We start from the raw sequence: 18785 nt of genomic DNA on the forward strand, positions 1-18785 counted from the left end.
TTCTCCTTGGTGTGCTGATCACAGTGGTGTGCTCATAAGCTGGTTTGGAGTCCTAAATCAAGCTGGATACATCCTACGCGTAGGATGTCTTTTTGCTCTGTTTCAACTCAAACTTGCACTGTAGCTTCCCCTTGATGTGCTAAACTCACAGCTATTTTTATTTTTTGATTCTGACACCTATAGGTTGGTCAAATGATCAAGAATCTGTTCCAAAAGCCTGATGTCTGTTCTGATGAATTTCCAAGTCAAATCAACTCCAAATTGGACCAAATTTGACTAGGAGGCTTGCCTAAGGCTATACAACACCCTGCTATGTCCACATTTTGAATTTGGCCTCTAAATCATGCCTTAGACATCCTACGCGTAGGATGTCTAACTGCTCAGAATTGCCCCAAATTTGAACCACAAGCTCTCCTTAAGGTGTTGATCACTGTGGTATGCTCAGAAATGTGTTTAGAGTCCAAAATCACACAGAAGACATCCTACGCGTAGAATGTCTTTTTGGCCTGTTTGACCCCAGACTTGTCCCACAGCTTCCCCTTGATGTCAGTAACCCAGTGGTATGCTCAGATTTTGGTTTGGATTTCAAAAGTCCCAAATTTTAGTTGTTCTAGCCTTTTTCAGTCAAAGATTCTAAATTCTATTCAATCTTCCTTCCGCTGACCCAAATGAGATGAAATTTATCACATGCACTCAATACAACATTTATAACATGCACATGAAGTCACCCTATGGTTTGGTCTCAAAAATTATGCCTTGGGTAGGATGTCTGACAATTCTCGTCTTTTGGCTTTGATCTATCAAAATTTGGTCAAATTTCCACTTTCCAGGTGAAAATAGGGTAAACCCTACCTTCTAAACACACTAGTAACCTCAGATTTCCAAAATTTCCACCAAATCACCCTGTAGACATCCTACGCGTAGGATGTCTACTACTTATTTTTTCAGACTGAAGTGTCCCTGATGCTTCCTTATGCTCTCAGCAAGTGCAAGTATGCTTCGCAATTGCAAAAACATGCAAAAATCACTCAATTTAAGCCTTTTTTGAAATTTTGCGTTTTCTGACTCCGCCTTTTGGCTTTTGGTCAACAAAAATAGGGAAAAACACCCAAGTCAATATGTTACTAGGGTAAAACCTACCCTCTAAACCCACTCGTGCAGTCAGAATTTTCAAATTTGGTCTCCAGAACCCCCTTGAGACATCCTACATGTAGGATGTCTATGTTTACAGAATTGCAGGTTTTCTTCACAGAACCCTTGCCAATGCTCTTTTATATGCACAGCATCAGTCAATCATACAAAAATATCCACAAAAGCTTGTTTAATGCATTTTTACCCTCAAAAGCACACTTTTCCGTGATTTCAAATGCAATCAAGCACTTTAGCAAATAATTCAATGTTGAATAGCTCTAGATCAGAATCAGATCACTTACCTAAAGCTACTCCTACAAATCATATGGGGTTTTGCATCTATGAGTAAAAAAACGCTTCACTGCCACACACGGACTAGTAAACGCTTTTATCACCTCACAAATCACTCGACCACCAACGACTACTCTAATCCACAGATCCTAACTAAACCTATCTAGTCGCAGACCCTCGGCAAGACACACGCTTCCTGGCTATCCACTTGATCGCGGAATATCCTCTTCCGAATCCACTTAAGAAAAACGCTTTCTTTAGCCGAAACTAAATCAAGCAACCATCACACGAGTGTTAGTAGGAAACCTACTTAGGTCCTTGTGTCCCCGGCAGCGGCGCTAATGTTGGATGGGAAGCAACTCACACACCCATGAAGTGCATGGAAACACTACCTAGATCAACATAATGTCAATCGAGGACACAGATGACACGATAGGCACACAGAGGAAATCTCTTAAGCTTGTCAGGCTGAGACCATCCTACACATACAACACTCTGGAAGGCCAACTAAACCACAATCAAGAACCTCACTACCCTCAACTACACCACCTAGCCACATACACACATGCGTAAGGTAACTCACCTAATCATGCCAGATTCATAGGAAACTTAAGGAACACCATCCCCTCACTAGGATACACCTGTCCCTAAGCTTCTACACTCAAAACCCTCACTCTAAACCCATCCGCAGAAAACGCGTAGGATGACATAGCCGAATTTCGAAAGTGCCTGAAACTGAAATTTATGAGTACCTATGCGTAGCTTATGTCGCCACGATTCTATAGACTACTAGCACGCAGAAAACAGACATCGTTTGATACACTTACGGCCACAAATAGCTCGTAGATGCGTTGGCATGTGCGCTTCGTCTCACGTGGAATGCTTGGCGTCATCACATAGCTCTCCTCGAGCGTACCGCAATGGTGCAGTCGGATCTCCAATGTGTTGAGCGAGCCGGGCGTAGCGGGAGGATGAAGCTCACACTCACTCTCTTTCTCTCTCACACATAGTAGACGGCAGCGCTCAGTTTGATTATGATAAAAGTCTTTTTACAAAATGACCTAGGTACCTTATATACTAAGGCTACCTTAGGTTTAACCGAAAATGGGGTTGAAAGGGTCAAATGGCTTTGTATTTACAATTTGGAAGTGCCATTGCACCCCGGCTTCTGAAACTAGAATAACTACTCATTACAAATGACATTTATAGCCATAATCTGTAGCATTTCATAACTCTCAAAAGATAAGACTTTGGTACGAAACTTGAGTTATGTTGTGTTGTTGACCCAGCGGTCAACACAGGCAAAGACAGCAATGAAGAAGCAGAGCCTGAGAAAGAGAAAGATGATGAGTCCACCCAACAAATAGAATCTGCACAAGAGACTGACCATCCCGACTGACAAAAAGAAAAAGAAGCCGAGCTGGAATAGGAGAAGGCAACAGAAGATACTCAAAAGACAGAAGAGGAAAAGGCAAGTAGATCTGAAAAAGAAACGATGCGGAAAAAGCGCCTACCACTGCACATGAGACGGAGCCCGAGCCAGAAAAGGAAGAAAGTCCGACACCTGAAGAGACAACAAGGGTTGAGACAACACTCTCTACTTCTACTCAGCCAGAAATTGTCGAGTCATCAAAGCCTGAGGATGGCCAAGAAGAAGACCGACCATCTACCTCCACACAAGAACCACCAGCAGTTACGACGTAGCAAGAAGCAATACATGAGGCTACAGGAACATCTCAGTTGGCACGACGGGAGGAGTGATAGTCAAACGATGAGGTAATAGTCCAAGTCAATGAATATGCACATCAGATGCAGGAAATGACGAAGAGACTCCGTTCAGCAGCTTTAAACTGCAGCACAAAGGCCAAGGAACTTGAAATGGTGATCGACGCTCTCCAAGGAGAGCTAGAAGACAGGATGACTATCATCACTGATCTCCAAAGGCAGGTGCAAGAGCTGAAGGCAGAAGAGGAACAACATCAGTTAGCCAGAGATAGGCAGCAAAAAGAAATGGAGAAGCTAGGTGATCTACTCACTAAACTGTCTGATGCCTGCAAAGCAAAAGATGAGCAGCTGACAGAAGTTACAAATGAACTTCTTACGACATCTTTGTCAGCTCGAAAAATTCAGGTACAATTAGATGTTGCCAATGCTTCTCTGCAATACTCGGAGCAGCGGATCAATGATCAGACCATTTTCTTACGACAAACTAGAGAAAATCCAGTTGTAGCCTCAATCAAAGGAACGGATGAAGTGTATAAGGCACTTGAAAAGAAAAACAAAGACCTAGAATTGGAATTAAAGCTAGAACCATCACAGCGCAAGGACCTAGCATTGATGCGGGTTCAGAGAGAGGAGGAGCTTCTAAAGGAGATAGCAGAACTCAAGCGGATTAATCAACTCCTCAGAGATGGAAAACCAGACAACGGGAAGAGGCAAGCACTTCAAAGCCGCCACAAATAGACATACCCTCGGTCTCATTGGCTGAGTTTGAGACACAGTCAACAATAGAGCCGAGTGGTAATGAAGATTTTCAAATTAACATCACGGATGAAGACACAGTGCCAATGGTCCACCTGTCAAAAGCTGAAGAAGACGCACTGAAGGAGAAGATCACCCTAGAGGTGGATGAGTAGTGGAAAGCCGCTATGGATTGGGAGTTGAGAGTTTTACACTCTGTCAACGTCCCTCAACTCACTCCCAATCAGATCAACGCTCAATGACACCAACAATCTCTACCGTAACCTCTCATCAAAGTAGAACTATTACAGGTGAAAGAAAGGCTGTATAAGGATATGCAAGAAGATGGTGCAGATAAAGACCACCCAACATGGAGGTTAAGCTGGCTGAACAAGAATCCGAGATACCTAATTCTGTTCACAAGAGCACCTGCAGCCCTTCAAAGAGATCCAACCTTCTGTCCTGTACCCAAAGTAAGGACATGGCAAGCGCATGAAGCACTGCAAGAGAAGAGGCCAACTTGGCTCAACTTTCCCAGACTTATATCAGCTCCAGAGAGAGGCCAAGCGATGGAGGAATACATGGTGAAAACCCTAACGGGCACCATGTCTTTCTTCAAGAGTCTGCCAGATCTCTCTTGTGCCATGTTGTATAAAATCTACAGAATGTTGCTGACATGTATATAAGTTTTTAATCAGCTTGAACAAATAAGAGCCCCATGGCTATCATTCTTGGAAGGAAACAAAGGCTTATGCTACGATCTGAGTGGGCAACCTTCAGAAGAGGTCTATGCCAGATGCATGTTCTTGCCATCGAATAATATGCTGGCCTTTGTAGAAGCTTCTACACTGGATTCTTCACCTGGCGAACGTAGATATTTGCACCGATGATCAGTAACCTAACATCTATCTTTGTAGGCTACTCGGTAGTGGAGCTGAAGAATCAAGTCACAATGCAATTCAAGTGTCTGACAAAGAACGAAGAATCAAATACCAGAAGGCAGTGGACGGGCTTAAAGACCACCTCACCAGCCATCAACTTGAAGACTATTTTAGCCCATAAAGCTGTGTCAAGGGATGACACAGGCGAGGAGGGAGGGAATGTTAGCAACAAGCTAACATGAACACCATTTTTCAGAGTTCTCTCTATAAAACATTTATTATTTTGATAAATCGGAAATATTGTAACTCCTATTTTCTCAGATAAACTCTGTAATTAATGAGCCAGGGCTACAAGCTTCCAGATTGTATCAGCCAGTCATCACCCAGCTTTGGTAGAACTCTAAATTATTAGTTTTGACCACCCAAAAACCTTGGTTAAGGTATAAAAGCCAATTTTTGTAAGGTTTTTATAAGTTTTGGATAAGAAATACACAGTGTGAGCTAACGGCGCTCACTTCTCTTCTTCTCGCGCTTCCTACTCCCTCTCCGATTGTCACATTGCGATTGCATTTGTTGCATTGCAACCGCAGGTAAGAGCTCTAGCATTGACATAAGCCATTCACAATATTTTGTAGCTTTTGGTGTCGCCAACTAATTTCATCATAACTAGGAATTTACACTTTTAAATCAAAAACTAAGCATAGGCGGGGTATTGGGGCATCATTGCTAAGCATTTAGATGCATTCTGGGTCGAAAACAAATAGGTCAAAAACCACTGCCGTAATAATCGCGATTTTGGAACTTGATGTAAAGTGGGGTTTGAGACGATAAGCATGTGTACAGTCTTGTAAACTTTTCCTAGAAGTTTCGTTACGTTTGGATGTCATTTGATGCTGTAACGGATGTAATTTGCTTACCGATGAGCGATTGACTTTTGGTGATTTCAGTCACTTGAGTGTAGCTTGAGTTAGATGCGAGTTGTAAGTTTTTTTCCGAGAGATAGACAACCTCTTGTAGCCTCTATGCACTAGTCGAGTCAACTTCGTCCCATGATTTGACAAATTAATCGTGGTTCTCGCTAATACTGCAATAAGATAGGATGGTGACGTTAGACATGAGTCCCACAAATCTCTTGTAGAGGCCTTTGCGATAAAGGTGAAGAGGTACTTGAAATTCTTAAGCTAAAACAAAGGAAACTCTTCCAAATTTTTGTCGTTTTTTGTACTTGAAAATTTGGTTTTGGATTCATATTTGTTTACTTTTAGCATATAGTTTGTGCGTACATTTTGTCTTTGACAAGCTCATTCAGGCCATGTTGCATTGCAAAAGAAGAAATAAATAGTACTAATTTATTGCAAGGGATTTTTGTTCTCTTTTTGTTTTTTTGAATGTACTTAATCTCTTGTAGAGGCCTTTGTGATAAAGGTGGAGATGTACTTTTTGAGATTTTAAAGATAAAACGAAGGAAACTATGTCAAATTTTTTGGTTGTTTAAACTTGGAAGTTTGGTTTTGGATTTTTTTTCAAAAAAACGAGATCTTTTTCTCAAGATGCTCACGTTCTTCACCTTATAAGTAGTCTACTTACCAATTGTGGTCTAATTTGGAGTTTGAGAAGGTCCCCTAAACCCTAATTTGGCAATTTTGGAGTCCTTTTCTGACTGTTTTGAGCCTAAATTATGATCCGAGTCTTCAAATTGATTTTAAAAAGACCAGTGAGTTTCTCACACCAAGGCCTATAAGCACACCAAATATCACATGTTTCTATCTATTTCTAATAATCTTTAGAAAAAAATACGGTTTTTCCTAAGGTCCGCACATAGAGTTGTCAAAATGAAGTTTATTATGTTTTGTTAGGTTCCCTACTCTCTGTAGATCTTGCCTACCAGTTTTGGTCTAGTTTTGACCTCTTTTGAGTGTTCTAGGCCAATTTCTAGCATTTTTTGACACTTAACTTGGATTTGGTTTAGCATAATATGCAAATACTCAATTTAGATTTTTACTGATCCTGGCATCAAGATTCCCCTCAGGTCTAAACTTGCAAAAAATTCTCACTTCAGCAGATAGCTAGAAAAGAACGTGATTTTTTCTCTACTCTTGCTTCTAGAAACCTTTTTCAATTTTAACTTGATAGGGGTTATCCTTGCATTAAGGCCTCCCACTAAACGAGATCTTGGCAAAAAAATACTTTTCTAGCAGTTAGCTAGAAAAAAATGCGGTTTTTTTCTCCACTTCTGCTTCTGGCAACTTTTCGCAAATTTTTCCAATTTTCAAGTATTTGGCCTTCTTTCAAGATTACACTCACCAAGTTTCACAGTGTTTGGTCAACTGCTTTGAGTTTAACTCAATTTTAACAAATTTTTGAGTCCAAAAGCTAGGATTTGATCTCACACTCCACACATTGTGTCCAAATTGACTTTTAATTTGATGGCTTGTTTTCTTAGGTTAAGCAGGATCTTCATCCCAAGTCTTCTTAGGTTCCAACTTCTCTAGTTGGGTGCTGAAAAAAGACGCGATTTTTTCCTTTCCTCCTTGTCCTTGAGTCCAATTTGATTTTTGACATTTGTAGTGTGCTTAGCAATCTCAAACAAGCTTAAAGACCTAATTTTGGACAATTTTGACTATCTTTTCTGCTTATTAAGCTCTTGTTACACTTCTTTTCGACTCAAATATCTGAGTGTGTGAGAGTCCACAAAGAAGCATACAATTTTTCCAACACAAATTAGCTTTCAAGGACCCAATGAACACATGTGTCCAAGAAAAATTCAAAAATTGAACTTCTAGAGTTACCTTAGGGAAAAAAACACATTTTTTTTCCTAGGATTTACTTCTGGACCTAGTTTTCAACTTTAGAAGTGTGCTTGAATTGGTCAGTGGATGCTCTATGCAAAATTTCACTGAAAATTTTACAAAAGAATATGAGGCCAGGAAAAAAACACGATTTTTTATTGTCAGCAAGGCAAAATCACAGTTTTTTCAGATTCACTTTTCCACAGGTTCTTGCTATCACTTTAGGTCTAGTATGTCATAAGAAATCAAACTTTCAACAAAAATTGAACTGCTTGGGTGAAGTTTTCTCTTTCCTCGCTAAGAACGCATCCTCTCAAGCAACTTTTTGCTAACTTCTTTTACTGATTTTCACATGAAGCACATGCTAACACAAATCTCAGCCAAAATGTAAATAAACCTCATCCAAATATTATTCCTAAAACAAAGTAAAAACAACTCTAAAAAAAAAAATTACGACAGAAACTCTGAAATCTTTTTTCTTGCATTTTTTTAGCGTAGTGCAAACTTCATTTACTATAACAATCACAAAGGTACACACCAAGCTCTTAACCTATTCTCATCACTTTACTCTATCTTTGATCACTCTTATAGCAAAAGAATCACCACTAAAAACACAAAGACAACGGATTCATTGATGTCCTCTTCTATCCTAGTCTATATAACTAGTCTATCTAAGGTACCTTTTTCGGTTCTTGTATGTGTTCACACTAGTCTAGGTACTCATTCCCTGACAACAGTGCCAAAGTATGAGGAGGTTTTTTACAGTATCTGTCACATCTCACAAAGAGCCGGTCCCAAGACTATAATATCAATCCTAGGGAACAAGTGACTCGAATAAGGCATGGAGGCATGCCAAGAGGTTGTCAATATGTTGTTTAAACACAATACGCTCTGTGAAAACAGTCTATGAATTCTCTAACCGCAAAAAACCTCATGTCTACCTCTCTGAACTAATCACACATCCACATTCAAAACAAATAGCAAATCAACTCCGACCAACACCAAACTTGGCATGCATATTCCTTACTAGGTCAAAAACACTTTTGGACCAGCAGAGCTAAAGTTTGCATCCTGGTAAAAAGTACAATTTTCTCTAGCAACAAAATTTTAGGTCATCAAATCTCATGTTGGACACACCTAATATGTGCTCCTAAGTGCTGGAAATTTGATGCAATTGACGAAATCTGAATATAGTGCTCAGATAGTGAGATATGTCACTTGAAAGGTGATGGGAGTCGACGTCTGGATCTTGCAAAATGCTTGCAATGTAGATATCAATGTGAAGAGCTCCTCGAGGCTAACACACTTATGCTCTTGGATTGTGGATATGGTTACCATGCGATGCGGTATAAAGAGATGAAATCTTGACAGCAAGAGAGTGCTCATGATGTATAGAGAAAACCTTATTATCTTATTTTCAATAAAAGAAACTAACTGTTCAAAACCTTACAAAGCTACCTTTGATACCCTAGCTAAGGGTCTTATATGTACAAAGGCTGAGACTACTTCAAAAATAAGTGACCTATCTAGGTAAATTGTTTAACTTATGATACATCTTGTAAGCTCGGAATGCCAACCCCAACTGCGACAAGATTTATAGAGTTTGTACAACTTTTGCATCAAATGTAATAACAATGTGCTGAAAACACCTGAACATTGTCCTCTTGTGGAAACTTGTATAAGCAGGCATACATGTGGACTACGAAGGTCTTGCAATGTTTAAAAGTCTTGTACATTAGCTACAAAGCTAGTACATTCACCATTGTCTCACTTGTGTTGTTGGCCCATTTTGAGGAATTCAACTGTCTTCAAAATTTAGGAAATTACATGTGTCCAAAGCCTATAACAAAGTTATCTTATGAGAGTTATGTTCATGCATGACTTGTTACATCAATTCTTAAGTTTGTATGGTGTGATGGAGAAGAAGTGGTATCCATCTTCACCACATCTTCAGATTCTTAATAGCATTTTGATCTTTTGTTGATAGATTAATTACACCACCTTCACAATTTATTTGTCTTGATCTTTTTGAAGAACATTACAGCAGTATTTGATGAGTAAAAACATGAAGTATTCTCTTTTAGCATTTCAATGCATGGATCCTTCTAACACTAGAATTAGGCACAAGCAAAATTTGTACGCCTCTCTCTTCTCATCAAGGCATATTAGCTCTTTTGACATGCTGAGTTATACCAAGCTTACAATCGTACAACGGTGCATCTAAAACTACTAATATTTTTCATCTACTACTGGCAAGGACATTCAATAATATTTGTAAAAATACACATAGCTAGTGCCACGTGTGACAAACATAGATATTGTGATTGTAAAAACCTACACACACACACACACACACACACACACACACACACACAATTATATTGTTGTTTTGTAGACATACTACTAATGGAGGCCAGAGGAAACCTTAAGAACGGGAATTTAAGGAGAGAGGATGTATATACTGGTAAGTTTAACACCGTAGCTTTAAGTTAATCTCATAGTCTCTTATTAGTATATAGGGCAGGTATAGCACAAGAACGTGCCAGTTTTGGGGTGTCGGGGCATTGGGAATGGCAACAACTTGCCATGCATGCCCCATTATGAGTTACAATGAATGTTAACTCGTGTTTTCTCCCCCCTGCCCCCCTCTCTCTCTCTCTCTCTCTCTCTCTCTCTCTCTCTCTCTCTCTCTCTCTCTCTCTCTCTCTCTCTCTCTCCCCCAACCTCCCCTCCCCGTGTAAAATATTCACGAAAAAATCCAAGAATAGATACTTGGAAAAAAAAGGCAAAAATAGATAGTTGAAATGCAATTATCTTGCGTTTTCTAACTAGGTGTGCACTATTTGGGTGTGTGACACATCCACACCACCAACTAGTGAGGAACCCCTCTACATTGGAAGCCTACACACTTGACATCACTGCTTACATCAGCAGATACTCTTTCCCAACTCTTTAAAAGACGCCTAAGCTACACGCTTATCCACTCATTACCATCACTCTAGCCCACTTTGTACTCATCATTTGCAAATTAGTTTGTCATTAACACTAGGTTGGTAATGGGACACTTTTATGTCTTGGGACACTTTTATGTCCTGGGACACTTTTATGTCTTGTTAAGTGACCATTTACCTTGAATTATGTCAAGAGTTTCAAAATGGATTTTGAGGTGCTATCTATCTAGAAAGTTGTCTCATGAGCTGAAAAAAACTCGACATTTTTTTGGAATATCAATTCCATCTTTAACCTTGTCCTTGCACAACATTTCACAACCTAAACTGTGTGAAAAAACGGGTCCTGTTTTTGGCTTTTTGCAACTATAACACTCTAGAATTCATGTTTGTGAGGTCTATAATGCTAGATAACTATCTTTAGTAGTCCTCAACATGTCTTGATTCTTCTAGGGAGAAATAAATGTTAAAGTTGTAAGTTATGACCAAATTACAAAAAATGTCAAATCCTGTTTTTTAGCCAATTTTAGCTCTTCTATGATTTTTTTGGTGGCTTTTATGATATTTAAATGCAGTTTTGATTTTCTATGTCACATATTGTAACATAAAGCTAATATTCCTTGAGTTTTGGGGCACCTAATACCCTATTTTTCATAGTAGACAACGATGGTTGATTTTTTCAATTATAGAAGAAAACGAAACATTCTAGTATATCAAGTATATCTTTTTCAATATTGTTAGTTTCTTGTCATAAGGATCAAATTTGGCTAAATATTGAATAGTTTCTATGGGATTCTACAACTCATAATGTTGAACCTAGTTTTTTCATGTTTGCTGTATTTAGCACTTCATCTTTGTCCCCAAGATTCCCCTTGGTAAGAGGTGTATTATTCTTTTGACATGCTTTATGGCTCCTTATGAACCTAAAGGACAATAGGGAACTAAGAAAACATGCATATATTATTTGTATTGAGCGTGGCTATAGAAACTTTGATGATAGGTTTGCAGAATGGTAAAATTTCAACTTTTTTGTACCTATTTCTTTTGGCAAAACAAAAAATAGTGAGTGAGAAGCAATCATATGTTCTAATCACCAACCCATTGAAGTTAACTAGGGAATTTATCTCAAGTCCTACAAAAATCCCTAATCATATTTTTATGCAACAAATGTAAGAAATGACTGTTTTGATGAAAATGTACTGGTCCATCAACTTTGGAGGCTTGGTGTGACCAAAAGATGAGAAAGTTTACAAGTTTCTTATTTTTTACATGTGTAGTAGGCCTTGAACTATAACCTCATGAAAGGATTTTACAAAATGAGTGGATCTACTATGGTTTTGGAGGTTTTTTTCAAAACCCTAAAAGGACACTTTTATGTCCTGTTAGGTTACCAACCTAGTGTTAATCTACTAAGGATTTTCCACTTCTATTAGTGCCAATCTCTCTTTCTAATCTCTTGTAATTAACAGACTAGTTATACCATGAACAACTCATTAGCATTTCCGCCATAATGCCGTTCCTCCCTTTCATGTGGTATCAGAGCCGATGGTTCATACCTAAGCTTCTTAACCCTCATTACATTAGCATCGATATGAATTGTAAAAACCTAGAAGAAATTGTGGAAAACCTTGGTGTCAAATCAACCATTCACCCAATATGCTAGAGCTAAATCTATATTTTTTTGGTAACTTGCTTAGCATGCCCAATACATGGAACGCCATCCTGAAAAAGTTGCACCAAACTTTCCTCAGCGCCATCTTGTGGGGCCAAAAAGCCGCGTGTTGTATATGGGTCACAAAATCACTATATTCATCCATTATCTCTCTCACCACCTGAGAGAAGGCCGATTTTGGTATGATCGGCTCAGTGCTCTTCTAATAGTTTTGGATCTCCAGCAAAGCAATTGTACCTATCCTCCATCTCCGTTTCTCCGATAGAGGTGTGCGGTTGGCATGATGTAGTGGTTGGAGATAACCAAAAATCTGCTGCATGGTGGTTTGATCATCTGAATTTGAAGGTTGGGGAGTCTGTTTGGGTTTCTGAAGCGGATTAAGGTATGGGTTATCCACATGTGATTGAGGATATGGATTTGAAGCCATAGATTTTGCATGAGGTGTTGGCTGCATATTTTCCGTGGTGTGAGTGGTGGTGATGACATTGATGTGTGTAGTGGTCTGCTCTTGTGAATCGTCCATGTGGTGCAAGATAAGAGTGTGTGCTTGTTTGGGCTTGAGAGGATCTTTTAGAATGTGCAAACGAGAAATGAACTTCAAGTTGTGAGTTTTGACTTATATAGTACTTAAAGTTTTTTTTAAAAATAGAAACTTAGTAAAACTAACTTTTTTTAAAAAAAAGCTCCAAAATACACGAAACTTGACCCACGGGACCATTGATTGGGGTGTCAAATCACTTGGCATTACAATGCATGTTTCCAACCATTGTCAGAATCAATCGTTTGCACTCGAAGCATGATATGATTGTGATCGCCTCACTCTAACCACTTTCCCTATTCCGCATTTCAAACTTCTTTGCACTCTAATCTTCTTCCTCTCTCTCCTTGCTAAAAATCTATAGAATCAATTGAACATCTCGTGTAGGGCATTGCTCTTTTTCCTTCCACCTCCATGCTGTATATTTCTGAAATACACAGCTTTTGCTTGATAGTGTGAGTGCTCCATTCCTTGGCTACTCCAGATGCCCAATGAACCATAGGTGTTGAGAAAAAATGCACTATATGCAAAAAGAATGTGCAAAAAAAAAACTCTAATTGAAACACAGATGCATTTTCATTGTAGAGACCAAGTGATGAACCCACCATGTATGCGTTATGTGTGTCTCCCCTCAGACATTCACCATTTGCACTGTGAAACTATTGATTACAAAATTTAAAGTGGATATCTCATCTCAGGTTGGCTCTACCTTTTCTAGCAGATGAAAATATCATCAACAAACTGCCAAACGCGAGCACGCTTAATTCCTAGGGCTGCTTTGTAACCTTTATAGGTGGTAATGTCACACACCTTTTTCCACAAGTGAAACTTATTGGGACTTTGGGAGTTAGAAGAGACTGAAAACAAATGCCTAGCTTTACTACCACCCATACATATTTTATTAGGGAATTCTTGTGTACTTCCATATGCCTTCTTGTCCTTTGGATAGCTGCGATAAGCAAACTAGAGGATTCACATGAAAAATTTGGTAGAGTCTCCTCTGTACAAAGATCAAAATCTCAAGAAAAACTTCAAGACAAATCAATACATAAAGAATCAAGAGTGCTCTTTGGGCATAAATTGGCACATAATGCTCAAAACAACTTGGCGTCAAAGCACCTATACTTGTCTATATATATCCTATGGAGAGGCCACGCTTGGGGATCTCCAACAACCTAATCTACCTTACACTAGGTAACCCAGTCCCCAGTGCTCGGATTAAAAAAACCTCAGGCAACAACCCTTGACTTTTCATAGTCTCAAAAAAGACTCTTCTAGATCGAATCTAAAAAATGATCGAGTACCAAAATAAGCCAAAATCGGTTCCATAATGATGTACAATGGCAGTATTCGCAACACAACTCACATCCAAAACGTGATACTATCACTGCAAAATTGTAGAACACCATCCTCAAACAACACCAATGAGTATGCAAGAAAAATCACAAAAACAGCTTCCTATAGAGAGTAAAATGCTATAAAAAAAGCACAAGTGCTAGTCAGTCATAAATCATATGCATCTGAAACTCCCACTAGAACTATAATGGATGTCGTATCTTGAGAGCAAACCATAAATGCACAAAACAAGAGAAAAACCAAGCTCAAGCCGAGTTCTTTGGATGTAGAAAATCATCTCCAAAAGCATTCTAAATCACCACAAAATGCATACATGGTCTGCATATCTATCTGCAATTTCAAGAATACCTTACAATCAGTCAGCTGATATCTCTCAAACTGTTCAAAATTTGTAGAATTTTCCTTCTGCAAAGTTTTAGATCTCCGAAAAATGATCAAGAAATTGCAAGAATGGGTATGAAACAAATTATTTTTACAAGTCAAAGCAGATTTGTAAAAAAATGCAGCTATCTACCCTCGACCTGTCGACAATCTGCTAAACATACAACAAAATCGATGCAAAATTCGAAAAAACTTTCAATTGGAAAGTTGTAGACCACGGTGTTTCTGGTGAAGACTCGAGAAATCAAGCTGGAAATTGACCTTTTACTCAATAATGTTTTTGCTACAAAATAGTGCTGATGATTTCACATCTCCATCGCATTCTCCGCCACAATATCGCAATGATGCAAGACCTTCACTCCGGCTTTGATACCACTTGAAGAGTGGTGCTTATGGAGTTTGAGGGATAACAAGAGAAGACACAAAGTGTTGGTGGAGCTCTGTGTGAGGATTCAGAATTACCTCACTACTCCTCATTATTCTAAATGATCAAAATAATAGATAAGATTAATACGGATAGTGTGATGGATGTCCGACGAGTTGGTTTGAACCCTAACAGTCTATGCTTGCCCTTTCTCTCTCTCATGTACACACTAAGAACAACAAAAAAAGTTTGCACCATCATCAATACACCAAAAGGAAAATAATAAATAAATTATATCTATGAAGCTTCTATTTTCAAAAAAATCAAACAAAATCAACATAAAGTGCATTTGACACTCTTAGTGTTAGACTGACATCTTGAGTTCTTGCATCAAAATAATATGTTAGACATACTCACATGGAGCCTTCAACCCTATGAGTACCTTGGTCAAATATTCACAACAATAGGAAAGAAAGAAAAATTGGAGCATAACCTATTCAAATGTCCAACAAACCATTTGATCAATTAATCCATTGAAGCTTTCAGAAGAAAAACATGATCAATCAATCTATTGATACTCTTAGAAAAAAATCATGATCAATTAGTCTATTTCATCAATATTCTAAAGGAAAATCATGAGCATATATCTCAAGCTAAATATTATTTAGGTAATTAACTAATATTCTCATAGAAAAAGAGGATTTTGTTTTAATTAAGAGAAGTAGATTATTGGAAAAGACCTTAACCAAATTTTGTATGTATAATACAACTTAGATGCTAAAATCGATGACCTTTTCTTTCCTTGCTCTTATCTCTATGAAGCTTGATGTAGCCATCGCAATTGGAATAGTTCTACCAATGTGCAAGTTTCCTTTCTCTCCTTTGCTTGCTCACAAAAAGAATGAAAAGAGCAAAAATATACTATATTAATTTCATAGCAACAAGAAAAAACATTGTCCAACTAAATCATTAGTAAAAGAATATTACATTAATCAACCTAAAAGAGAATCTTAAAATCCACCACGAGGTTTGATATGTTGTTTTGTTGTACTATAATATATGTATTTTTCTATTTCTTCTAGAAGCTCAAAGAAAAACAAGCTTCCCAAGTAATCCCAAGTCTTTTCTCACCGCACAACTAATTGCAGTTTGACATAGTAGTAGAGTCTAAGCACAACAACATCTATTAGACTAGAGTATGAGTGTTTGTAGCTACTTTTGCTAGAGAGTTGCCTCTACATTCCCCATTTCAAGGAGGAAAAGTAGCAGTGCAAACAGGTTTTTTTCTATCAAGAAGGAATTAAGAAATGCTTGTTGTTTTATTCTTTTATATTTTCCTATTTTCCCATCTCTTTTTCTCCTACCAGCAAATGGTCAAATGATATTGTTATTCTATAGTACAGAGTTCAATAAGATCTAGGTTGTGTTTTGTAGCATAAAAGGGCGTTCATTTGTGATGCTCCGTGTCATGTGCTTTTGCATGAAATCAAACTCTCTCTGTCTATGGTAGCCCATGTAAAATAGCGTGCTTTGTCTCTCTAGCCCCCCCCCCCCCCCCCGTGGCCTATATTTATAGTATTGGGTGCACTCTGAAATAAGCCTACTTCATCTAACTTTGCTTTGCCTCTATGGTTTGTGTGCACTTTCTCACCTTCAATAGCGTTGCACATGTTGTGCTTTTTTTCTTCAAAGCTCGTAGGCGTCCTACCTTTGTAGTGTTGCTTTCTTTCTTTGAATGATTATAGTCACCCTTATTTTTAGGCATCATAGTCTCCACCAATCTTTGGTCACCACTTGGGTAGCATGAGCGTGCAAGATTTTTGAAAATACTCTTAGACAATCAAGGTAAGCAACAACAAGCAACCTCCTTTCTAGAAAACCTCAAAAGAGCGAGCAAGATTTTTCAAGCAAACTAATCCGATCAAAGTTCAAGAAGACTATATTGTTGTGCCACCTTTAATAGCATTTTGGAAATTCTTGGTTAAACAACAGGGTCTTTTAGAGAACTCATCCTAAGCATCCATATAGAAGCCATTTAAAATGAAGTTTGAGTAAGAAGGAATGCACAAATCAGCATGTTAGCACAAATCAACATGAAGTTTGAGTAAGAAGGAATGCACAAATCAGCATGTTAGCACAACCAAAAAAACTTCCATTGTAGAAACCTCACTCAATTCTACAAACAAGGTCCACACTATGTAGTATTAGGTTGATCAGCTCTCCATATTCTAGATGATGCCTCTAGTGGGTCTAAGTGCTAGTGTATTATGGTTAGGAGCGCAAGCACCACTAGAAGACACATGAAAGCAATTTCTATTATTTGATGCTATTAATTATGTCTAAAATATTTATTAACTGGGAGGGGAGACATTAAAATGAAGGGAGGAGAGAGAGAGAGAGAGAGAGAGAGAGAGAGAGAGAGAGAGTTTTCATTAAAGCGTGTTAGATTTTCCTACCTGAGAGTGTGTTTGGGATACCGAGCATAGTGTTACAAAGGTGTACCTCAGAAAAAACCACAAGGAGGGTTAAAGTTTTGTGAAGCTCAATGTTCGTAATCATACAAGATATCAATGTTATCAATTATTTGTTGTTCTGTTTTTATGTTTAAAAAAAAAAAAACATGCAAGTCTCCTTGCATGGAGGAGTTTGAACAGTCCTTCCCAATTTTTATAATATGAGGGAACGTGTCATTCCACGGCAGTGTGCATTTTTCAGCGCGTTCATAAATTGAGTTCAAAGTGTCAAGAATAAAAAAATGCATCTTTAGATTCTAGGGAGGTTGAGAATACCACCTTGATTACCTTTCCATTGAAGATCGATGGACGGTTGAAAGCTCCAATCCTTGGTAGCAAATTAGTGTGTAAGTTAGAAAAATTAGTCAAATTAGCAAGGGGTTAGTGTGAAATTAGAGTGTGTAAACACACTAGCAAGATACGGTGTGTGAAATTAGCAAGGGGTTAGTGTGAAATTAGAGTGTGTAAACACACAATTGGCAAGATACGGTGACATATTAGGGAATATGAACATATTGCTTCATGCACACACATCCAAATCCACAAAAACATAAACACACAAGTGAAATTAGTGAGGAAACATATTTGATTATGCCACAATTACACTAGGCCATCGTCCCCGACGACGGCGCCAAATATTGGGGTTTTCATCGTTGCATAGCTCCAATGACCAACAAAATTATCAATCCAGAGGGATGAGCTACCCGACTAGGGCATGGAAACACTCACACGATTAGTGAGCTAATCATGGCAACACGAATGGTGACTCTATGAGGTGAGCTTATCGGCCTATGGAGGAGCTAAGCCACAATGATGGGCCATCTCCACATCCACTTCTCTTCACCTCTAATCAACCCAATCACGCACACTACGATTGCAAGATTCTCACAACACTAATCCTATCATGCAACACACTAATCACAAGCACACACACATAGATCTATCGAGCACCACACTCCAATCAAACCTACATGCACACACGAGCAAAAGAGGGAAATCACACAAGATTAGAGAGGGATTAACCACTAATTAGTTACGATCTAGCTAATCAAAGCATCATAGGCAATCATAAGAAGCATGAGAGAGGCATAGTGAAAGAGAATTAAGAATTGATTAGTGCTAACCAAGTCACATGAGCAAGGAGAAGCTCAAGGACTCCATAGCCACACATCTCAAGAGATCTCACTAAAGAGTGTGCTCAACAAATGAGCTTGAGAACCCTAATTTCTTTTACACACTGCCTTATATACCTAGGGTAAAAATATGCAATGTCCGGACGTCCAACACATTTAGGGCTCCACCAGTTACTGAATCTGCTACCTAGGCACACTAACTGACCTGTTCTTTATAGCTTGGAGCTCCCATTGAGCCCGTAACACATTAAAATATTACAATGCCTTGAACTAAATCGAGAATTTATAATACATGACCATTTTGGAAAAATGTGAAAAATGTGTAACT

This window comes from Adiantum capillus-veneris, chromosome 22 (assembly GCF_014529385.1).
Source record: "Adiantum capillus-veneris isolate H3 chromosome 22, ASM1452938v2, whole genome shotgun sequence".
NCBI lineage: Eukaryota > Viridiplantae > Streptophyta > Polypodiopsida > Polypodiales > Pteridaceae > Adiantum > Adiantum capillus-veneris.